The sequence below is a fragment of the Stegostoma tigrinum genome, chromosome 5, assembly GCF_030684315.1.
Source record: "Stegostoma tigrinum isolate sSteTig4 chromosome 5, sSteTig4.hap1, whole genome shotgun sequence".
NCBI classification, from domain to species: domain Eukaryota; kingdom Metazoa; phylum Chordata; class Chondrichthyes; order Orectolobiformes; family Stegostomatidae; genus Stegostoma; species Stegostoma tigrinum.
Window position 1 is genome coordinate 26,955,160 of NC_081358.1, and position 25,492 is coordinate 26,980,651.

The window sequence follows — 25,492 nt, forward strand, 5'->3', positions numbered from 1 at the left end:
CATCTAAGTCATTTATACACATCCCATTTCATCTAAGTCATTTAAATATATCACAAACAGCAGAAGTCCCAGCACGACCCCTGTGAAACACCACTTGTCACGGATCTCCAGCCAGCAAAACATCCTTACACCACTACTCTCTGCCTTCTGTGGGCAAGCCAGTTCTGAATCCAAGCAGCCAAGTCATCGTTGATCCCATCACCTTAATGTTCTGGATGAGCCTACCGTCAGGAACCTTGTTGAAAGCTTACTAAAATCCATGTAGACAATATCTACTGTCGTACCCTCACTGATTGCCTTCATCACTTCCTCAAAAATTTAATCAAGTTAGTAAGACATGACTTGCCCCGCCCTAGGCCATGTTAACTGACTCTAATTAGGCCATGCCTTTCCAAATCCTATCCCTAAGAATTCTCTCCAGTAGCTTTCCAATCACTGATGTGAAACTCACTGGTCTTTTAGTTTCCTGGATTATCTCTAATTCCTTTCTTCAACAGAAGAACATTAGCTACTCACCAGTCCTCTAGGACCTTTTCACTGGCTAGTGAGCATACAAAGGTCTTGTTCAAAGCCCCAGCAATCTCCTGTCATGCCTATCTCAGTAACCTGGGGTAGATACCATCAGGCCCTGGGGATTTGTCTACCTTAATGTTCTTCAAGATACCCAACACCACTTCTTTCTTGACTTCAAAATGCCCGTGCAGACTCTACACTAACCTCACTAACCTCTATGTCCTTCTCCTGGCTGAATACTGAAGCAAAGTAATCATTTAGGATCTCACCCAAATCTTCTGCCTTCAAGCACAAGCTCTCTCCTTATCTTTCAGTAGTCCTACCCTCTTCCCTAGCTATAGAGTAATGGAGTATTACAGCACAGAAATAGACCCTTTGGCCCAAAATGGTACATGCTGACTATGGTGCCCACTCAACTAGTTCCAATTGATTGCATTTGGTCCATAGCCCTTTTAAACGCTGTACCATCCATGTATCTGTCCAAATGTTTTTTTTAAATGTTGCTATTGTACCTGCATCAGCCAGTTTTTCCAGAAACCCATCCAATATATGCACCACTCTCTTTGCATGAAGAAGTTGCCCCTCAGGTCCTTCTTAAATCTTAATGTTTGTCACCTTAAACCTATACCCTTTAGTTTTCAATTCCCCATCCCTGGTAAAAAGTCTATATGTATTCATCCTATCTATGCCCCTCATGATTTTATACACCTCAGTAAGGTTCTTATTTTCATAAGATTTCATTCTCCTACATTCCAAGGAACAAAGTCCTATCTTGGCCAACATCTCCCTATAACTCAGGCCTTCTAGCCCTGGCAACATCCTCGTAAATCTTCTTTGCACACTTTCCAGTTTAACTATGTCTTTCCTACAACAGGGTGACCAAAACTGTTTACAATAATTCAAGTTGGCCTCACCAGTGACCAATACAACTGTAATGTAACATCCCAACTCCTATACTCAATGCCTCAACCGATAAAGGCCAGCATGCCGAATACCTTCACCATCCTGCCTACCTGTAATCCCACTTTCGATGATTATGTACTTTTCCTCCGAGGTCACTCTGTTCCACAACACTCTTCAGGACTTTACCATTTACTGTATAAGCCCTACCTTGGTTTTAATTTCCAAAATGCAACACCTCACACTTATCTGTATTGAATTGCATAGGCCCTTAACAGTCCCTGTTGTATCCACATCCACCGCAACCCTGGTAGCGTGTTCCAGACACCAACTAGTCTCTGTGTAAAAAAAACTTGCCCACTCTCACCTTAAATGCATGCCCCTAGTATTAGGCATTTCAACTTAGCCCACTTCCTGATCTGATCAAGATCCCTCTGTAGTTTTTGATAACCTTCCTCGCTATCAACGTTACCTCCTAATCTTGTATCATCCGCCAGTTTACTAAGCGTGCCTTATACATTCACATCCAGATTATTTATGCAAATAACAAAGGTCCCAGCATGGACTCCTGTGGCACACCACTGGTCACAGGCCTCCAATCCGAGAAACAACCTTTAACCATCACCCTCTGCTTCCTACCATCGAGCAAATTTTGAATCCAATTAGCTAGCTCACTGGCCTGTAATTCCTTGGCTTGTATTTGCTACCTTTCTTACAAAATGAAACAACATTAGCCACCTTCCAGTCTTCTAGAACTTCACCAGTAGCTAAAGATGAAGCAAAATCTCTGCAAGGGCCACTGCAATTTCTTCCCTAGCCTGCTACAATATCAGAGGATGGATTTGATCAGGCCCAGGGGATTTATTCACCGTAATGCTTTAAGGCTGCAAACATCTCCTCGCTGGTAATGTGTGTGCAGTCCAAAACATCCTCACTTGTTTCCCTCATTTCCTTACCATCCATGATTCTCTCCTCAGTAAATACTAAGGAGAAATATTCATTAAAAATCTCTCCCATCTCCTGTGGCTCCACACAAGGACAGCCATGCTGAATTTCAACGGGACTTATTGTCTTGAAGCCACCCTGTTACCCTTAATGTAGCTCTAAAACCTCATCTGCCAGTTCTGTCTCATACCCTCTTTTTGCTCTTCTGATTCCCCTCTTATGTGTGCTTCTACAATGTTTATAGTCATCTAGGGATTTACTTCAGACCGATGGCTTAAACCCAATGTATGCCTTATTCATTTCCCTGACCAGAGACTTAATATCCCTTGTCAACCAGGGGTCCCTAAACCTGCCAGCTTTTTCCTTTACCCTAACAGGGACATCCTGAATTCTTGATATCACGCTTTTAAAAGCTTTCTATTCGCCATCGTTCCTATACCTTCAAGCAGACTCACCCAGTTGCCCTCTGCTAGATCCTGCCCAATGGCCCCAAAATTGTCCCTGTTCCAGTTTAGCACCTGAAACTGTAAACCTAAGTTATACTCTTGTTTTTGAAGTATGTATAGAATTCCTTGGAATTCTCTTTAATAGTACTTGCCAAGGTGCTATCTCTAACACCTCCCTCACCTTCCTGGACCTCTCTGCCTCCATCTCAGGCAACCACCTAGAAACCAATATCCATTTCAAGCTCACCGGCTCCCACAGCTACCTAGAATACACCTCCTCCCACCCACCTTCCTGCAAAAATGCCATCCCCTATTCCCAATTCCTTTGCCTCCGCCACATCTACTCCCAGGATGAGGCATTCCACTCTCGTCCATCTCAGATGTCCCCGTTTTTCAAGGATCACAACTTCCACGCCACAGTGGTAGAGAACGCCCTCAACCGTGTCTCCCGCATTTCCCGCAACTCATCCCTCACACCCCGTCGCTGCAATAATCACCAAAAGCGAATTTTCTCCTCCTCACACACCACCCCACCAACCTCCGGATCCAACGCAGCAACCTCTGACACTTCTGCCAACTGCAATCTGACCCCACACCATTTTCCCCCCCCCGCACCCTTGACTGCTTTCCAGAGGGACTACTCTCTCCATGACTCCCTTGTTTGCTCCACACTCCCTTCCAACCCCACCACACCCAGTGCTTTCCCCTGCAACCACAGAAACTGCTACACCTGCCCCCACACCTCCTACTTCACCCCCATCCCAGGCTCCAAGATGACTTTCCACAACAAGCAGATGTTCACCTGTACATCTGCCAATGTGGTATACTGTATCCGCTGTACCCGTTGTGGCCTCCTCTACATCAGGGAAACCAAGCGGAGGCTTGGGAACCACTTTGCAGAGCACCTATGCTCGGTTCACAATAAACAACTACACCTCCCAGTCGCGAACCATTTCAACTCCCCCCTCCCATTCCTGGGCCTCCTGCAGTGCCACAACGATGCCACCCAAAGGTTGCAGGAACAGCAACTCATATTCAGCTTGGGAACCCTGCAGCCCAATGGTATCAATGTGGATTTCACAAGTTTCAAAATCTCCCCTCCCCCTAATGCATTCCAAAACCAGCCCAGCTCGTCCCCGCCTCCGTAACCTGTTCTTCCTCTCACCTATCCCCTCTTCCCACCTGAAGCTGCACCCCCATTTCCTTCCTACTAACCTCATCCCGCCCCCTTGACCTGTCCGTCCTCCCCGGACTGACCTATCCCCTCCCTATCTCCCCACCTACACTCACCTCTACTGTCTCCATCCCCGCCTCTTTAACTTGTCTGTCTCCTCTCCACTTATCTTCTCCTCTGTCCATCTGTGATCCACCTCCCCCTCTCTCCCTGTTTATTTTAGCACTCTCTCCCCCTCCCCCATTTCTGATGAAGGGTTTAGGCCTGAACATCAGCTTTTGTGCTTCTAAAATGCTGCTTGGCCTGTTGTATTCATCCAGCTCTACACTTTGTTATCTCTTGATTTCATTTTAACTGTGACTCAGAAGAACTCACTTCTATTCGTACATTTTGTTTGCTGTCACCAGCAAGTCAGTACACTACTTCCATCCCATGAAATTTAATTTTATATGCTAATCTCTTAGTGGGACCTTATCAAAGGTCTTCTAAAAGTTTAAGTAAACCACATCCACTGGCTTCCTTTTATTGACTCAACTAAATACATGCATGAAAAATTCCAGTAGATTTGTCAAGTATAATTTCTCTTTCATAAATGCATGCTGACTGTGCGTGATCCTATCACTGTTTGCCCAGTGCTCTGCCACTAAATCTTTTATAATGGAATCTAGCATTTTATCTCCTCCTGACGTAAGTCTAGCCAGTCGATAATTCACTTTTTACTCAGCACTTCTTTTTTAAAATATCATTTAAATAGGGTTACATCAACTACCCTTCAGTCCATAGAAACTCTTGCAGAGTCTATAGAATCTTGAAAGTTGACCACCAACACATCTCCTATTTCTAGGGCCACTTCCTTAAGTACTCTGGGATGGAGATTATTGGGCTTTGGGGAATTTTTTCAACCTTTATTACCATCAATTTCCACAATTCTAATTTCCTTTGGTTCCTCCCTCTTATGAGACCCAATGTTCCCCAACATTTTGGGATGTTATTTGTGTCCTCCTTTGTGAAGACAGAACCAAAAATGAATTTAATTGGTCTGTCATCTCTGTTCACCATTATAATTTCCCTCTTTTTGACTTTAAGAGAACTACATCTGCCTACACTTAAGTTTTCTCTTCACATACCTATTGATACTTTTACCAGCAGTTTGTATGTCCTTATAAACTTACTTTTGTATTCCATTTATCCTGTCTTAATCAATCCCTTTGTCCTCCTTTGCTAAAATGTAAAATGTTCCCAGTCCTCAGGTCTGCTGTTTTATTAGGCCTTTTAATATGCTCATTCTTTGAATCTAATGCTATTCTTAATTTCCCTTTTTAGCCGTTGTTAGCAAACTTTTCCTTTTCATTCTTTTGCCAGACAGGATCTTTAAATATTACCATTGCCTATCAACTGTCATCTCTTTAAGTAACATGCACAAATTTATCACAACCAGCTCGAACTTCATAGCATAGTCATTTCCTTTATTTAGATTCAAGACCTTAATCTCCGAACCAACTCTCCATTTTATTGACAAATTTGATCATATTGCAGTCAGTATTCCCCAAAAGGCCTTGCACAGTTACACAGTTCCCAGTCAAGGATGGCTTGTTCTCACTCCAGGAATTCCTCCTCTGCAGCACTGTTACCAATTTGATTTGCCTAATCTCTATGCAGATTAAAATCAGTGATAATTACAGCTGTACCATGATTGGTTGCATCTCTGATTTCCTGTTTAATGCCTTCCTCAACATCATCACTACAGCTTAGGATCTATATACAGCCCCTGATATCATTTTCTGCTTCTTGGTTTTTCTAAATTCTACCCAAATAGATTCCACTTCACTGGAGCTAATATCCTCCTTTTATTATTGTGTAAATGTTCTCTTTAACGAGCAAGTTACCCCATGTCCTATTTGTCTTTGTCTGTCCTTCCCAAAAACTGAATGTCTTTGGATATTCAGTTCCCATCTCTGATCACAATCTACCACATTCCCAAACTATGTTACACCTGTTTATATCTATTTGTGTGACCACTTGAGCTCTTTTATTGCAAATGCTCCATGCATTAAGGCATAAGGCCTTAAGGCTTGTCTTTTTAATATCCTAGTCCCTATCACATTATTATGCACCATAGCCTAGTTGATTCTTGTCCTTGAATTCTCTGCCTATCATTTTTCTCATTTCTCATTCTGACTTTTGTTTTTCTGCATATTTCCTTATCTTCTGTCCCACGGAATAGGTTTCATCCCCATGCCTGTTGAATCTTAACCTGTAGAGTGATCATCACACTGTACGTGCTGTCTAAAACAGAAGTTTATTGCACAAAAGAAAGGAATATAAAATAATCAAACTACTTACACATAACACAAGTTTAACTATCTTGAAACACATGGTAAACTACAATTTGATTAATCCCAATACCACACCTTTACAGTACTAACATCAGAGACAGAATTCCCTTCTATATCAAATGTATTGAGCTCGGTTTAACAGTGGGTCTAATTCCCCTGTCTTGAGAATCTGTTCACCTTTTCCTTGAATCTTTCTACAGCTGATTTCTTAGCCTCAAGTAATTCCTTCACATGTTTAACCAAACACAGTTGAGGGGAGGCAATGGCTTAGTGGTATTATTGCTGGACTGTTAATGGGAAGGCCCAAATAATGTTCTGGGGAAGTGGGTTCAAAACCCACCTTGGCAGGTGGTGGAATTTGAATTCAATAAAATATCTGGAATTAAGAGTCTAATGATGACTATGAATCCATTGCCAATTGATGGAAAATCCCATCTGGTTCACTAATGTCCTGTAGGGAAGAGTCTGGCCTACATGTGACTCCAGACCCACAGCAATGTGGTTGACTCTGAACTGTCCTCTGAGCAATTCGGGATGGGTAATAAATGTTGCTTAGCCAGAGATGCTTACATACTGTTAATGAATTTAAAAAAACTTCTGGTATGGAACTTTAAACCTAATTCCTTATACTGAAACTGTAACTAACCATACTATTGGTTAATATTTCTAAATGACCTCCCTTCTTTGAGAGCTATTATCTGACACATTCAGCATGGATGAACATAGAAATTAGGAGCAGGAATAGACCATTCCACCTTTTGAGCCTATTCCTCCTTTCAATATGATCATGGCGTATCATTCAACTCAGTACCCTGTTGCTGTTTTCCCCACGTGCCCTTTGATCCCTTTAGCCCTAAGAACCATATCTAACTCCATCTTGAAAATATTCAATGTTTTGGCCTCATCACTTGCTGTGGCAGAGAATTCCATAGGCTCACCACTCTGAGAGATGAAACCTTTCTTCAGCTCAGTCAAATATAGCCTAACCCATATCCTTAGACTACAACACTTGGTACGGATTGCATTGGCATTGGGAACAACCTTACTGTAGGCGCAAGGATCATACTTTGAACAAAATAATGTTAATACATAAATGATCAAAAAATGTGAATACTAACAAGTATCTATCTTGGGGTTCTAGCAGATAGTAGAACCACTAATATGCCATCCCTGTTAAAAAAGACAGAGACAAAATGGAAACTAAGCCAATTAGCTTACCAACTGTTGTTGCAAAATACCACTGAGGAAGCAACAGCAAGCTATTTAGAAAAGCTTGGCACACTCAGTCAACATGTTTTGGGAAAGGGAAATTATGTTTGATAAACTTATATATTCAGCAGAGTTGATAAAGGGGAATAGGTGGATGTAGTGCATTTGGATTTCTAGCAGGTATTTTGATAAGGTACTGCATAAAAAAGAAAATTACATGAGATAAGAGCTTACTAACTAGGAGAAATGAGAGAACTGATGATTGGTTAACACACAGAGAATTGGGATTACTGGGTCTTTTTTCAGGTTTGAAATATGTAACTAAAGCAGTGCGACAAGGAACAGTTGTATGGCCTTCGCTATTTACCATCTTTTTAATGAGTTGAAGGAGGAAATAGAGTGTAATGTTTCCAAATTTGCGGATGATACAAAAATATGTGGGAGGGCACATTGTGGTGAGGAAGTAAGGAACCTGCAAATGGATGTAGGAAGGCTGCATGAGTGGTCAAAAAATTTGGTAGGTGGAGTTAATGCAGGAAATTGTGAGATCATGCAATTTAATGGGAAGAATCAAAAGGCAGATTATTATTTAAATAGAAAGAGACTCCAAAAAGGTGCAGTACAGTGGGATCTCTGTGCTCTTGTGCGTGAAACACAATGTTTAAAAATAGCTGAACAGGATGTTGCTGAGGCTACATCTGGAATACTGCATGCGGTTTTGGTTCCTGTATTTAAGAAAGGATGTATTGGCATTGGAGGCAGTTCAAAAGAGATTCAATAGACTGATTCCTGAGATGAAGAGATTGACTTATAAGATCAGCTAAACAGGTTACTGCCTGTTCATTCATGAGAACAGAAGACTAAACAGAAGAATAACGCGGTGATCTTATTCAAACATAAAGGATTCTGAGGGGCTTGACAAAAGGGATGTTAAGAAGCTATTTCCACTAGTGGGGATCATCGAAATGGGAGATATAGTTACAGAATAAGGGGGCACATTTGAACTGAAATGTGAAGGAATTTTTTTTTGCACAGTGTAATGAATGCCTGTAATTCTCTATGCAGGGAGTTATGGAGGCTTGGTCACTGAAAGTATTTGAAGAGGAGCTAGATGGGTTTTTGAAATTTTGAGTAGATTAGGCCTATGCTGAAAGAGGTTTTGAGACCTGTGGCAGAGCTTACTGAAAGGCAGGGCAGGCTTGGGAATGAAGTGGCCTACTACCTCTCCTATTTATTATGGCATTATGTTGGGTTGGCAAGCAGACTTTGCTAAAATGTGTTTCGACAAAATATATACTTTTCAGCAATACTCCATACTGTGCCACCAAGTAGCTATTTATTTAGAAACCCAGTTCTTAGAGGGACATCAGTCTAACATAAAATATAGATTTCTCCCCAAAAGCATGCGAATCATCATGTTATGTGAAGCTATCAGCGACCTATAGTGTCACATTGACAACACTTAAGATCCAACTATATAGCCATGTTCTGGACCACAGTGTTTATCTTCCTAATACTGATGTTCAAACTATAACCTTTTGCAGGGATAAGAGTGTTCATTTGCCAATGAATGTATTCTTCTGTATGGAATTCTAGTGCTGCATTATCAGCGCAAGATAACTCTCTGCTGATGACTTGGCACACATGAGCAGGGTAAACAACTTTCTATCACTGCTTGTATGTAAGCAGACACCCTCTGTAGATGACCTGATAGCAACAAGGATAAGAAATCCCAGAGTTTTAATGAACTTCCAGAGGTGGTGGTGGATGCGGGTGCATTTAAAAGACATTTGGAAAGGTACATGAATAAGAAAGGTTTGAAGGGATATGGGCCAATCGCAGACAGATAGGACTAGTTTAGTTTGGGATTATAGTTGACATGAATTGGTTCAGCTGAAGGGTCTGTTATTGTGCTGTGTAACTCTATGACTGTAGGAGTATTAGTTATTGAAAACAACCCTGTTTTCAATCTATATTTTATGTTAGATTGATGTCCCTCTAAGAACTGGGTTTCGAAATGAATAGCTACTTGGTGGCGCAGAAATGGAGTATTGCTGAAAAATATATATTTTGTCGAAAAACATCCCATTTTTTCCAGCAGCTGAAATAGACTGCTGTGATGAATAGACTAGAAATACCTCAATACTTGTCGCAAATGCTGTGATCACCATTTGTTCTTGTGTAGGGTCACAATTCTTGCATTGTGCATGTCCTGGAGCACTGCCTCCTCCTTCAGAGGAGCTGACTTTTTGTGTTGAATGAATTCAGGTGATATAAGCCTGGAGCTTTGCCCATGGCAGCTGACTCAATAGTTTTGATAAGATTGCCCAGTTTGGGGAAGTGCTGATATTGACATTCTTTCTATTTACGCTAAAGCTACTTTGGAGAATGTATTCTCTCTAGAATACAATTTCAGATAGTCACCTCTCTGATTGTTGATTACTGTTAATGGTGAACTACCCTGTGTTTTTTTCACAGGCCTAGATCTTTTTGCTGATGGATCATTTGGTTTTTTGATTCCTCCAAACAGCCTTGTAGTGTTCCATGTCAAAAGACATGGAAAAACATTCTGAAAAAGTCATAGGCAGTAGTCATTGACACACACTGAGCAGTCAATTGGACTTTAATTTGAGCGGCACTTCAGGCAATCAGTCTTTTTGCTGGAATCCCTCTTGCGATTAACAAGTGGACTGCTTGCCTTTAATGACTGATTCCATCTCAGTGATGTTACCCTTGAACTAGTTTCCTTTTATAGAGAGTGCTGTACTGTAGATAGTTTCTTCAATTACATACCATCTTGCTCCTGTAATAATGCAGGAGAGCACCTGCACAGTTAAGTCAACATACTGTTGCACAACACTACCTGTGTAGGTTGGGTTGATACAAGGATGACCTTTCTGAATTGTTCTTAAAATTTCAGAGAACAAATCCCAATCTTGGCGTACACTGGGGTGTAATCTGTATCACAGTCAGCACTGTGGTAGTTACGTGTTGAGAATGCTATTCAGAAAGTCACATCTGCTTGTGACCAAATTTAACCTCGTGCCAATACCCTGATCTTAAATATCTCCAAGCGACATTGTAGCATTTGTTCTTTGTTTCACAAAGCTCATGATATCAACAAAGCTCAAGTAGTTGTTACTAGTTTTCATTTATGCTTTCCAGCTCAGGATCTCTGCAGCAGGAGGGCTATGCCTCATTGTCCGTGGCCACTCTTGCATTGAAACCCCCCATTAAATTAAGTTGCTTTGACTTGGGGATTCAGCTGATATCAGTGCCAAACTCCTTATGGGACCATTGTTTCTTTATTGAAATACAGTGTTGGTTCATAAATACTGGGGAGGTTAACAGACCCTGCTTGGGACGGATAGAGAGAACATGTTCAGAACCGTTTACAGGATGTTCTGTTATTATGATTAACAACTTTCTTACTCAAAGCCAACACCTTCTTCAAGAGTTTCTTGTGAATTCTTCTCCTGTGAGATGAGCAATAATGTTTTTCTTTCAGTGGCCTACTCTCAGCACGCTGGTCTCATGGAACCTGTGTGAATATTAAATCTATCAAATTCTATGTTTACCATGACATTTTGGTTTGAATTATCAACCTACTGCATGCAATCTGTTAATTCCATGCACAGGGTTCTGATGTCCAGCTTGCTAATGAAAGCGTTGGCGTTTTGGAGAATAAATCTTCAGTCATACAACAAAAATATTTTCAGGACTCGCAGGAAAGTGAAAAGTTTAACATTTCAGTTAAAGTAGGTGCCAGGAGGAGAATTTGGTGGTAAGAAGTTCAGTGAAAAGGGTCAAGAAGAAAGATGTGGATATCATCTATATCATGTACTGATAGGAGGCTAGAGAGAGAATATGAGAACAGTTTAGGGCAGGGTTTTAATTGTTTGCTAGTGGAATGTCCTGCACAAGGTGTTGTGGTTAAACTTAGCGTATTGTTAATACTTAGGCCAATAGGTTCATGACAACAACATCTGAGTTGGGAATTGAGCTTCCACCTTCAGGTGGGAAATGCCTTCTCCTACTTTATTTATTCCTCTCCATTTTGCTTATGACTATATGTGCTATTTTCCTCAGTGTAAATTTAATGGGATTAATGTATTTGTGCTTGTGATGGAATGAAATAAGTGCAGTGATGTGTTCCTGAATGCTTGATCAGATTTTATTTGATTTATTATTGTCACATATACCTAGGCACAGTGAAAGGTTTTGTTTTGCATGCAGTACGGGCAGATCATATCCATCAAGATGCATAGGGTAAGGACAAAGTGAAGCAATGTTACAACTGCAGAGAAGGTGTACAGAGAACAAGATCAACATTAAATTTAAAATTTGAACAGTCCATTCAGAAGTCTAATGACAGCAGGAAAGAAGCTGTTCTCAAATCTATTCATATGTGTATACAAATTTTTTATACCTTCTGCGCAATGGAAGAGGGTGTAGGAGACTATAGCCAGGGTGGGAGAGGTCTTCGATTATGTTGGGTGTTTTCCCGAGGTAGTAGGAAGTATAGATGGCATCAGTGGATGGAAACCTGGTTTGCATGATGAACTGGGCTGTGTTCAAGATTCTGTGTAGCCACTTGTGGTCTTGGGAAGATCAGTTGCTAAACCACATTGTAATGCATCCAAATAGAATGCTTTCTATAATGCATCTATAAAAATTAGTAAGAGGTTCTATTAATCCTGAGACTGGCATATGTCAGCGTATAGTGATTTTGGAAATCTGAGAAGATTTACTAAAACTGTAAGAGTTAACAGTGACAGGAATTAAGGTTGATAATACGAATATGACATTTTGCTAAGCAGTTACATGAGATGACCCTGTGGTTACAGCAATCAGGGATTTCATTCAAATACATTGGGAGGAACAGCAACAGTAGACAAGCACATAAAGTGTAAGAATGATGTAACAATGTTCCATACACCAAGATGTGTACGTCTGGACTGAGGACTATTTAGCAGCAAAACAATTGCCTATTTCTGTGACTGCGCTAATTGGTATGACATTGACACGGCAAAGCAGAGATGCAGTGAGTGAGCAGGTAGGCAACTAGTAAGTGAGCATTAAAAGACCATGCATGCATCCCTGAGATACAGCCTAGTCCAGTGTGTGAGCTGGATATCTGCACCTGTGTGCAAATTTTCGTGCTGCAGCTTTTCAATGCAAATTGCTGATATGCCCTGCAATGCAAGCCTGTGCTGCACGGACATACTGCCAGTGTATTATAAATGTGGCAGGATGATTATGATGGGTTGGCAGATGCAAATGTCCATGGGGGAGAACTGTGTTAGATTGGTGCCCTAGGATCATGCCCTGAGATGGTGTTAGCCAGTAACCAATATGGAGGTGGTTCAGAGCAAGCAGCTTGCTGAATTTGTCAGGTACATTCTCTGTTTGCTATGTCAAGTTTTCACTACACTAGCTTAGTTGGTCAGTGTCATGGACCAGACCATGCCCCATTGAAATATTTTAAGAAGATAGCCTGGACCTTAGTTTTTTCCTATTTTAAAGGCAAATGTAAAGTGTCTGTTCCTGATGCAACACAACTCATCAAACTACTCGACATTAAGCAAAACACAATTTATTTAATACAATTGTAGTTAAAAAAAACCAAAGAAAGAAATTTAGAATAGCAACTCTAATGGAAAACTCAACAGAATAATAGATACAATAACTATTGATAATTAGGTGTTCCAATAAAGCAACATCCCATAAACAGATCCTTTGGCAAAGCAGAAAATTCAGACACAGATTCTCACATGCAGTTTTCCAATCCAGGAGGGAAAAAAAAATAAAGAGAAAATTCAGAGAGAGTAGCAGCCAGGTGATATTCAGTGAAACTTCCAGCTCTGTTGAGACCACAATAGCTTCTGATGCTACTGAAAAACCAAAACCCAGAAATCCTAATCTGTGATAGCCAGCCACACCTATTCACGTTATTTAAGAAACCAAGGCCTCCAAAGCTGTTTACTCAAGTGGTCTTAACTAGCCAGCTTTTTGCCTCTCTTTCAATCGCTCTCTTAAAAAAAACCAGGACAAAATAATCTGTCAAAGCCACAGCATTGTTACATCAGTTTGGTAAGGTTGGAGCCTAAATGTTAAGCATGCGAGTTATCGTGTTAATGATATATTTAACAATCAGCAATGACTGTCAGTTAGCATTTTGCTGCGGCCTAGCAAGAATCTCACCACACTGCATTTGAAGAGAGTAAAAGGTGGAGTGAAGTGACCTTGATGTCATGATGGACCTCACCACACCTGTTGTTCAATTCTGCCACACATTGCCATAGCCCACATCACTCAGACCCACAAAATTTCGGCCATGTAGTTCAACCCTATTGTATACAATCAATATTTAATGAAGAAATATGATAAACTATCAATTAAACACAGAACTACACAACAAGGTTTAATATTTCTGGACAAAAACTAATTTTATTATGTATTGAAAACAGAGTAAGCACTGTTACCTTTACACTTTATAAGTTACAAAGTTATATGACTTATGCTGTCGACTCAGTTCTGCCTTTTATTTCGCTTCAAGAGTCACCTTAATTTACAAAATCTTGAAAGCTCATTCATGTTTCCTGGAACCAACCCGAAATGTATGTCACCGCTCTCCAGAATTCACTCTGATTTCTCTGTAGTATATTTATTCGCAAAGGTTCAAGGTTTCAATGGGTTTTTCCATTAGCTTTTGGCTAAACAACCCTCCGGTTTCTTTACTAACTTCATTATTCTGAACTTCTTGGGTCAATCTTCCTAGCAACTCCTATAAAATGGCTTAAAATATCAGAAGATACCCTTTGTTTTCAACAGCCCACTGCAACGATTTTAAACTGCAAACATGCTATTCACTTATAGAACTCCAACCAAATAACTTTTATTGAGATGATTACTGCCGATTTGTCCCTTTAGCTCAACAATTTCCAGTCTTTTACCCTTTTCTAACTTTGTGTCTTATATTGAATACCAGCTCCGAATCACAGTCTGCAAAATGGACAATAGCTCCAGCAATTATTTAGTCTACTCTGGGCATAAATTTGGCTTTATCTCACAACTTCCAAGTAGATAGAAGCTACATGAGGCCTAAAGCTGACACAGCCTCTTAACTGATTTCCTAAATGCCACTTCAGGAATAGAAGTGGCTTGATTTTGCAACTTCTAAGAAGCTAGAAGCTGCATAAGCTGACGCATCTATGAGATGCTCTTCCAAATATCAATAAGTCTTATGTGTTGGTTGTACACTTCTTGGATTCCCAAAAATAACCTCAAAACAACGAATCTCACCAAGCTCCGCCCATCTCCATGACAATATTTCACACACAGCCTGTTCCCAGGTTGAAATGCCAATTATTTACCTTTTGATTACAAAGCTTTCCTTGATTATTTGAAACCACACAAATAACAAATCTTTTACTAAAATAATGTCGGACATCATATCTCCAGTTCTTTAGTTAACAAAATAAGCTCACCTGCTGTTTTGTGCCTGACTTTATCCAAGAAATACAAATTACATCGTGAGTTCTAAATTTTTTTGATGTTAGTGTGGTTTTCCAGCCTGTAGATATTTACCAGGCTTTCCCTCACTGAACTTACATAAATTCACTTTCTGAAATTGACTAGGTAAACCACTAAATTACATGAACTTTGGTGCTGTGAAGTATCATTTAAGAATTCCACATTAGAAGAAGGAATGATAAAAGAAAATGTGGTTCGTGCAGATGAGAAGACATTAAATCTTGAGAGCATTTATGAAACAAAATACGTTGCTGTTAAGAACAAATAAAGATGGAGAAGAATGAAGATTGAAGGATTATAAAATAACAGATTATAAGTGATTGAACCTATTAAAGTACACACCAATCCATTTGTAAGAAGTATAATCAGCTAGCACTATGCCTTTCCTTTCTGATAATGAAATACCATCCCCTCCTAATATAATTATAATTAGGAATCTGTATTATGTATAATCGTGTATCATGTTCTTTTCTTTATCGAGATGTTCTTTCAGATGTCTCAACAGCAGATGGCAGCATTTACCAACAAAGCACAATTAATCACAGCCTTACACAATTGAAGGAAAATATTATTAATGCCAGTTTATCTATTCTCAATTGGGCCCAACTGCATGAATAGAAAAGTGAAATGATCCAAAAGCTTGAACTTAAGAACTAAACTAAAACTTGATGTCAATGGAGCGTAGGAGGTCGAGGGGTAACATTCTTGAGGTTTATAAAATCATGAGGAGCATAGATGGGGTGGCACAGTGGCTCAGTAACTCAGTGGTTGGCACTGCTGCCTCACAGCACCAGTGACCCAGGTTCAATTTCACTCTTAGGTAATCCCCACCTCCTACCTACCAGTCTCATCCCCACCTCCTTGACCTGTCTCTGCTCTCCACCTAACTGCTCCTTTATCCATCTTCCATCCACCTCCTCCTTTCTCTCTCTTTATTTCAGAATCCCCTTACCCTTCCCCTTTCTGAAGAAGGGTCCAGACCCGAAACGTCAGCTTTCCTGCTCCTCTGATCCTGCCTGGCCTGCTTTGTTCATCCAGCTTTACACCTTGTTATCTCAGATTCTCCAGCATCTGCAGTTCCTACTGTCTCTGAATCTGCTAAATAAGTTGCATTTACCACTTTCAATAGAGAATTCCTAATATTCACACCCTTTTAAATGAGGAAATTTCTCCTCATCTCAGTTGTAAATCCCTTATCCTGAAACTGTTGTTATCCATTTCCCAGCCGGGAGAGCTATTTCAGTATCAATCCAGTCAGGACCGTTCACAGTCTTGAATATTTCAATGAGATTGCATTATTCTTCTAAATTGTAGAGCATATAGACTCAGTTTACTCAAAGTCTCACCATACGATGGTACTCTCTATCTAGGGACTACTGAAGTGTACATTGATTGTACTGCCCCCATATAGGCATATTCTTCCTTAAACCTGGAGCCTGAAATTGAACACAGTATTCCAGTTGACGTCTCACTACATTTATAGCAAGACTTCCTTATTCTTATGTAGTAGTAAAGAGCTACATGCCATGTGCTGTTTTATCTGCTCACTGTAGCTTTTTGTGTTCCATGCCTCTCAGATCATCAACAGTTAAAAATTTCCAAAGAAGTGTCATTTTGGACTCTGAAATTTACCTCTGTTTCTCTCTCCACTGCCAAGCCTGCTGAATTTCTCCTGCACTTTCTGTTATTACAAATTTCATGCTTTTTAAAAAAATATTCTGATTTTTAATTCTTAAGAGCAAAGTGGACAATCTCACACTCCCCGCATTATGCTCCATCTATGACCTTGTTTCTCATACTTAACCTTTCTACATATCTTTGCAGGCTGTTTGTGCTGTCCTTGTAGCTTGCATTCTCACTTAGCTCTATACTACCAACATGCTTAAATGTATTGCTCTCTATTTGTCAAGATCATTAATATAGATCGTTAATGCTGATGGCCAACACTGATGCTTGTAGTCCCCATGTAATTATGGTCTGCCAAAATACATCACTTATTCCTGTTCCATGCTTCCTGCCTTAACCAATCCCCTATTCATTCTAACATTTAACCCCAATTCATTAGCTTCAATCATTTGTAATAATGTGTTAGTACCTTATCAAATGCCTTTTTGAAATTCAAGCATGTTAGTCTATCTACCTAACTAATTACATGTTTAAAGATAAATTTGTAAAACATGATTTTCCTTTTGTAAAATTGTATTGACTTATTCTAAGCAGACTATGTTTCTTAAGTGCCTTGCTGAAACTTCTTTACTAATATATTCTAGCACTTTGCAGATATGTAACTTGTTATTCCCAGTTTTCTCTCTTGCTTCTTTCTTCACCTACTGGCTTACATTTGTTATCTTCCAAACTGCTCAGATTCTTCCAAAACCTATGGAATTTTGGAAAAACCTTCCCATTTGCTATCACTCCTGCTTACTCTTTAAGAACTGTGGGATTTAGGTCATTATGTTCTGGGGATTTGTCTGATATTTTTAGTGTTTAAGTTTTTTTTAGCACTTTCTCTTTGCCAATATCAATTATCTTAATTCCTGTTCTTTCATTAGCCCATTAGTTTCCCTCAATTTCTAATGTGTAAATTGTGATTTTGCCTATGAAGACAGACATGAAATGTTTGCTCAATGTCTTTGTTATTGTCCCCATGATAATTCCTCCTATCTCTGCTTCAGTGACAAACATTCACTTTAGCTGTGGTTTTCCTTTGCAAAATCACTTTTGTATTTCTGCGTAGTTTACCCTCCTGTATTTTTTTCCTTTCTTATCAACTTTTTGGTGTCTCTTTGTTTTGTTTCCCTACAAAACAGTATCTGTTTTATTGCTGAATAACAGTTGTACATTGATTTAACAGTACAATGTTTGTAAGTTCAAAATGGGTGTAAGTGTTCAGTCCAAGAAGTGTCATATGGCCTGTTGGCTGATATTCTGTTGAGGAGTTAGGTGATCTGCTTCCAGTGCAAGCACAGTGTTTTCAAAGGTGCTTGTTGTGGGCTGTTGCTTTCATCATTGTGTTGTGGATGCTGTGGTTAACAACCAGAGTTAGGTCTTGGGCTGTTGGTAAGCCTGCAAGCACAAGACCTGTGGTATCCACATAAAGTGTTTGGGATGTTCAAGGTGAGTTTTTGTAGTGACACTTGAGTGGATGAAGTAAAAGGATGTTTGCACCTACACTGTTATCAAGATTTGCATATTAATTATCCTGATCCTTCATGTGCTTGCATGTAATCTAGATGGCTAAGGGTCTTGTGTCCCAGTGGTAGTGGACTCTGGGTCGGAGGGTCCAGGTTCATGTCCCACCTGCCATAGTGGTGTATCACAGCATCTCCAATAAGTTTGATTGCAAATATTTTTTGTAATATGTGTGGTGAGAAAGGCCTCTATTCATATCACTTAATGTACAGGGTATATGTTCAGTGTACCGAATATCTGCACACTTTGTGTTGATGTTCTGGTCGTTCCATAATATCTAGCTTAACTGAACATTCTATGGATCCTGTCATGATTTTGTTTGTATGTTATTTTGGTTACTTGGAATGCTGTACCTGGCTGGCTTTTAGATGAGGCTTCTTATGATGTTGAACCACTTGTTCTGGTCTTTGGTTTCTGCATTGGACTTTCCAGTGTCTTCTGTGCTACAAACCTTGCATATTATTTTAGGAGCTGTGCACTTTCTGCATGCATGTATGAAGCTGCCTGCTTTGCTTATCGGCATATAGCTTATGGACTCTGGCTACCCATTAGGATGGCTTCACGTTTGTATCAGCTTTGCCGTGTTCTTCCATTGTAAGCTTTTGAATTGAGTGGCCATGTCTTTTTCGAACATTTCATTGGAGTAGATACTATCATGAGCTTGATTATTCTGTCAGTTAACTCAGCTGCAATGATACCCCTTATCTTTTTGCATCTACTTATGAATAGGTCAATGATCTACTTGTTGTTGCTTAAAAGATGGAATCCTAGACTATATATTCTGAAATTGAGCTTCACTCATAATTTGATTGTTTTATCTGACTATTTCAGACACATGTCAGACAGACCAGATGTGTTCAGACTGTGGAAACCATCATTGCCTCTGGCAAAGATAATTTTAATAGCTTGTGAAATATTGAGATCCAGTAAACACAATTTGTCATGTTCTAACGAAAGAAATTTAGACAAAGAATCTGAATGTAGGAATGTATTTTGTCCATTTGCAGTCTTTTTGCTGTATTTGAATCTTTTAACAGCTATTTAAGTTTATTTCAATTCATTTATGGTTATCAAGGCTCTGACTTGCAATACGTTTAGTAGTCAGCGCCTTAGCTGGCCACAGATAGTTCTAGTCACTGGTGACACTGTGGAGTTAGAGACATAGAGCCATGCAGCATGGAAACAGACCCTTCGGTCCAACCAGTCCATGCCGAAAATAATCCCAAACTAAACTACTCCTACCTACCTACTCCTGACTCATATCCCTCCAAACTTTTTCTATTCATGAACCTGTCCAAATGTCTTTTAAATGTTGTAATTGTATCTGCATTCACCCCTTCCTCAGGAAGTTCATTCCACACACAAACTACCCTCTGTGTAAAAATTTGCCTCATGTCATCTCTGTCCTCTCACCTTAGAAATGTGTCCCCTAATCTTGAAATCCCCCACTCTAGAGAAAAGACAACTACCATTAACTCTATCTATATCTGTTATTATTTAGGAAACTTCTTTCAGGCCACTTCTCAATCTCCTAAGCTCCAGTGAGAAATGTCCCAGCCTATCCAGCCTTGCTTTACAAATAAAACCTTCCATTCCCGGCAATAACCTGGTAAATCTCTTCTGACCCCTTTCCAGATGAATAATATCCTTCCTATAACTGGGTGACCAGAAATGGACACCGTATTCTAGAAGGGTATTCATGGGTAGGCAATAGCTTAGTGATATTATTGCTAGACTATTAATCCAGAAACCCAGCTGATGTTCTGGGGACTCGGGTTTGAATCCCACCAAGGCAGATAGTGGAATTTGAATTCATTAATTTAAAAATGGTCTGGAATTATGAATCTATCAATCAACATGAAATCATTGCTGATTGTCAGAAAAATCCATCTGGTTCACTAATGTCCTTCAGGGAAGGAAATCTGCCACCCTCACCTGGACTGACCTCCATATGACTCCAGACCCACAGCAATGTGGTTAATTCTCAACTGCACTCTGAAATGGCTACTCAGTTGTACCTATTGCTACAAAGTCTTATAGAAATGAAACTGGACAGATCACCAGAAAAGACAACAGCAGAAACGTCGACCCTGCAAAGTCTTCCCTAACATCTGGGGGTAAGTGCCAAAATTGGGAGAGCTGTCTCACAGACTAGTTAAGCAACAGCCTGACACAGTCATACTCACTGAGTCATACCTCACAATGTCCCAGACACCACTGGTACTATCCCTGGATATGTCCTGTCTCACCGGCAGGACAGACCCAGCAGAGGTGGTGGCACAGTGGTATACGCTCAGGAGGGTGTTGCTCTAGAAATCCTGAAAACTGACTCTGGACCCCATGAAGCCTCATGGCTTCAGGTTAAACATGGATAGGGAAACCTCCTGCTAATTACCACATACCATCCCCCCTCACATGATGAATCAGTACAGCTTAATGTTGAACAACACTTCAAGGAAGCACTGATGATGGCAAGGGCACAAAGTATACTCTGGTTAGGAGATTTCAGTGTCCGCCACCAAGAGTGGCTCGATAGCTGTGAGGTTCTAAAGGATATAGCTGCTAGATTGGGTCTGTGGCAGGTGGTGAGGGAACCAAAAGAGAGAACAACATACTTTACCTCATACGTACTAATCTGCCAGCTGCAATTGCATCTGTCCACAACAGCATTGGTAAGAATGACTATCACCCAGTCCTTGTGGAGACGGAGTCCTCCCTTCACATTGAGAATAACTTACATCGTTTTGTGTGGCACTAACACCGTGCTAAATGGGACAGACGTCGCACAGAGCTAGCAACTCAAGAGTGAGCATCCAGAGGTGCTGTGGGCTATCAACAGCAGCAGAATTGTTAATCCAACACAATCTGTAATCGCATGGCCTGGCATATCCACTCAACCATTACCAGCAAGCCAGGGGATCAACCCTAGTGCAATGGACAGCGCAGGAGGGCATGCCAGGAGCAACAACAGGCATACCTGAAGATGAGGTATCATGCTGGTGAAGCCACCAAACAGGACTACATGCACACCAAACAGCAAAAGCAGCAAGTGATAGACAGAGCTAATCGATCCCACAACTAACAGATCAAATCTAAGCTCTGCAGTCCTGCTATTTCTAGTCATGAATGGTGGTGGACAATTAAACAACTCACAGGGGGAGGAGTCTCCACAAATATCCCCATCCTCAATGATCGAACAGCCCAGCACATCAGTGCAAAAGATAAGGCTGAAACATTTGCAGCAATGTACTGGACTCACCGCATTAACACAGTGGTAACAAGAATGGGCCAGAAGCTAGGAATACTGTGGCAAGTAATTCACCTTCTGACTCCTCAAAGCTTATCCACCATCTACAAGGCACAAGTCAGGAGTGTGATGGAATGTGCCCCACTTGCCTCGATGAGTGCAGCCCCAACAACACTCAAGAAGCTTGTCACCATCCAGGTCAAACCAGCCTGCTTGATTGGCACTACATCCACAAGCATTCACTTCCTCCACCACCGACGCTCAGTAGCAGCCCTGTGTGTAGTATCGATAAGATGCACTGCAGAAATTCACCAAAGATCCTCAGACAGCACCTTCCAAATGCACGAGCACTTCCATCTAGAAGGACAAGGGCATCAGACATATGGGAATGCTACCACCTCCAAGTTCCCCTCAAAGTTACTCATCATCCTGACTTGGAAATATATCACCATCCCTTCACTGTTGCTGTATCAGAATCATGGAATCCCCTCCCTAATAGCATTCTGGGTCAACCCACAGCAGGAGGACTGCAACGGTTTAAGAAGGCAGCTCACCAACACCTTCTCAAGGGCAACAGAGGATAGGCAGGAAATGCTGACCAGCCAGCGACACCCACATCCCACAAATGAATAGAGAAAAAAGGTCTTCATCAATGTCCTGTACGACCTCAACATGACTTCCCAACTCGTATATTCAAGGACTGAGCAATGAAGGCAAGCATGCTAAATGCCTTTTTAACCACCCTGTCTATATGATGCAAACTTCAAAGAATTACATACCTGCCCCCCAGGTCCATCTGTTCTACAACACTACCCAAGAGCATATCATGAATTGTATAAACCTACTTTTGTTTGTTGTACCAAAATGCAACACGTCACATTTATGCAGGTTTAAAATCTAACTGCTGTTTTTCAGCCCAGTAACCCATTTGATCAAGATCCTGTTGTGGTCTTAGAAAACCTTCACTGTCTGCTATGCCATCATTTTTGGTGTCAACCGCAAACTTACTAACCATGCCCTCTATACTCGCATCCAAATCATTTATATAAATGATTAACAAAGAGGATCTAGAACCGATCACTGTGGAACATCAGTGGCCATGGGCCTCCAGTCTGAAAAGCAACCCTCCACCATTACCCTCTGTCTCCTGTTGTTAAGTCAATTATGTGTCCATTTGGCAAGCAGATGGTGGAATTTGAATTCAATAACAAAAATCTGGAATTAAGAATCTACTAATTGCCATGAAATCATTGTTGATTGTAGAAAAAACCCATCTGGTTCACTAATGTCCTTCAGGGAAGAAAATCTGCGGTCATCACCTGGTCTAGTCACATGTGATTCCAGACTCATAGCAATGTGAATCACTGTCAATTGCCTAGAAAGCCATTCAGTTGTACCATCAACTACAAAGTCTCAAAGAAATGAATCTGGACAGATTACCTGCCATTGACCTAGGCACCAGGAAAGATAATGGCATAAACAACCCTGTTGATGTGTAAAGTCCTCCTCATTAACATCTGGGGTATAGTGCCAAAACTGGGAGAGCTGTCCTGCAGATTAGTTAGCAACAGCTTGACATAGCCATACCCGCGGAATCATACCTTACAGACAATGTCCCAGACATCAGGACAGACTCAGCAGAGGTAGCGATACAGTGATATACAGTCAGGAGTTTAGTGCTAGGACTCCTCCACATACTTGGCCTCATCCTTAGCAATTTGCCAGTTGCAGTTGCATCTGCCCATGATTGTATCGGTAGAAGTGATGATGGCACAGTCCTGGTGGAGACCATGTCCCACCTTCACATTGAGAATAACCTCCATCGTGTTGTGAGGCATTATTACAGTAAATGAGACATTGTTCTCACAAATCTAGGCATCCATGAGGCGCTGTGAGCAATCAACAGAAACAGAAAGACAGATCTAGCATGATCTTTAACCTCATGGCTTGGCATATTCCCCCATTCAACCATTACCATCATCCTGGGTTCAACGGAGAGTGCAGGAGGGCATGCCAAGAGGAACATCAGGCATACCTGATGATGAGGTGTCAACTTGCTGAAGCCACCAAACAGGACTACCGATCAGTGTCAGCTGCAAGTGATAGACAGATCTAAGCGATCCTACAACCAACAGATCAGATCTAAACTCTGCAGCCCTGCCACATCCGGTCATGAATGGTGATGGGCAATTAAACAACTCACTGCAGGAGGAGGCTCCATAAATATCCCCATCTTCAATGATGAAAGAGCCCAGCACATCAGTGCAAAAGACAAGACTGAAGCTTTTGCAGCATAAGTGCCGAGTGGATGATCCATCTCGGCCTCCTTCAGTGGCGCCCAGCATTACAGATACCAGTCTTCAGCCAATTCAAATCACTGCACATGATGTCAAGAAACAGTTGGAGACACTGGATACTGCAAAGGCTACGGACCCTTACAACATTCCAATAATAGTACTGAAGATTTGTGCTCCAGAACTTGTCATTTCCCTAGCCAAGCTCTTCCAGTTCATTTACAACACTGGTATCTACCCAACAATGTGGAAAATTGCCCACGTATGTCCTATACATAAAAAGCAGGACAACTACAACCTGGCTAATTACTGCCCCATCAATCTCCTCTCGATCATCTGTAAAGTGATGGAAGCTTTCATCAGCAGTACTATCAAGCAGCACCTGATCAGAAATAACCTGCTCAGTGATGCACAGTATGGTTTCCGCCAGGGTCACTCAGCTCCTGACCTCATTACAGCCTTGGTTCAAACTTGGACAAAAGAGCTGAATTTCAGAGGTGAGATGAGAGTGACAGCCCTTAATATCAAGGCTGCATATGACTGAGTGTGGCATCAAGGAGACCTAGCAAAACTGGAATCAATTGTTATCAGGGGACAAATTCTGCGATGGTTGAAGTCATACCTGATAAGTAGACAGATAGTTGTGCTTGTTGGAGTTCAATCACCTCAGCTCCAGGTGTTCCTCAGGGTAGTGTACTCAGCCCAACCACCTCCCAAGTGCTTCATCAATGGCCTTCTCTTTATCATAAGGTCAGACGTGGGGACGTTCACCGATGATTGCATAATGTTCAACACTGTTTGCAACTCCTGAGATACACTTGGTGTCCATGTTCAAATGCAGTAAGATCCGGACAATATCCAGGTTTAGGCTGACAAGTGGCAAGTGACATAAATGCCAAGCTATTACCATCAGGAATAAGAGATAATCTAACCACCGCCTTGTGGTATTCAACGGTGTCTCTCACTATCAACATCCTGGGGTTTATTATTGACCAGAAACTTAACTAGACTCACCACATAAACACAGTGGTTACAATGGCAGGTAAGGAATACTGTAGTGAATAACTCATGACCTGACTCCTCAATCCTGTTCACCATCTACAAGGCACAGGTCAGGATTGTGATGGAATACTCCACACTTGCCTGAATGAGTGTGGCCACAACAATACTCAAGAAACTTGACGCCATCCAGAACAAGAGCTTTCAAAAGTTGATAGGGGGCGGATGCTCGCATGTAGAAGGGATGGCTGGAAAAAGAGAAACATTCAAAATGAGATAATGAGAGTACAGAGACAGTAAGTTCCTTTTAGGGTGAAGGGCAAGGTTGGTAGGTGTAGGAAATGCTGGGTGACCAGAGAAATTGAGGTTTTGGTCAAGAAGGAGAAAGAAGCATAAATCAGGTATAGACAGCAAGGATTCAGTGAATCCCGAGAACAGTATAAAGGCAGTAGGAGTATACTTAAGAGGGAAATCAGGAGGGCAAAAAGGGGACATGAAATAGCTTTAACAAATAGGGTTAAAGAGAATCCAAAGGGATTCTACAAATACATTAAGGATAAAAGGGTAACTAAGGTGAGAATAAGGTTCTTTAAAGATCAGTGAGGCTACCTATGTGTGGAACTGCAGGGTATGGAGGAAGATACTAAATGAGTATTTTGCATCAGTATTTACTGTGGAGAAGGATATGAAAAATAGTGAAT

At 41.0% G+C, this 25,492-nt stretch overlaps 1 protein-coding gene across 2 annotated transcripts in view; it reads left to right on the forward strand.

The window, feature by feature from the left end:
- The window catches only part of LOC125451689 (uncharacterized), a 217,046-nt gene that overhangs the window by 72,130 nt on the left and 119,424 nt on the right, over nt 1-25,492 (forward strand). The gene's annotated exons all lie outside the window — the stretch shown is intronic.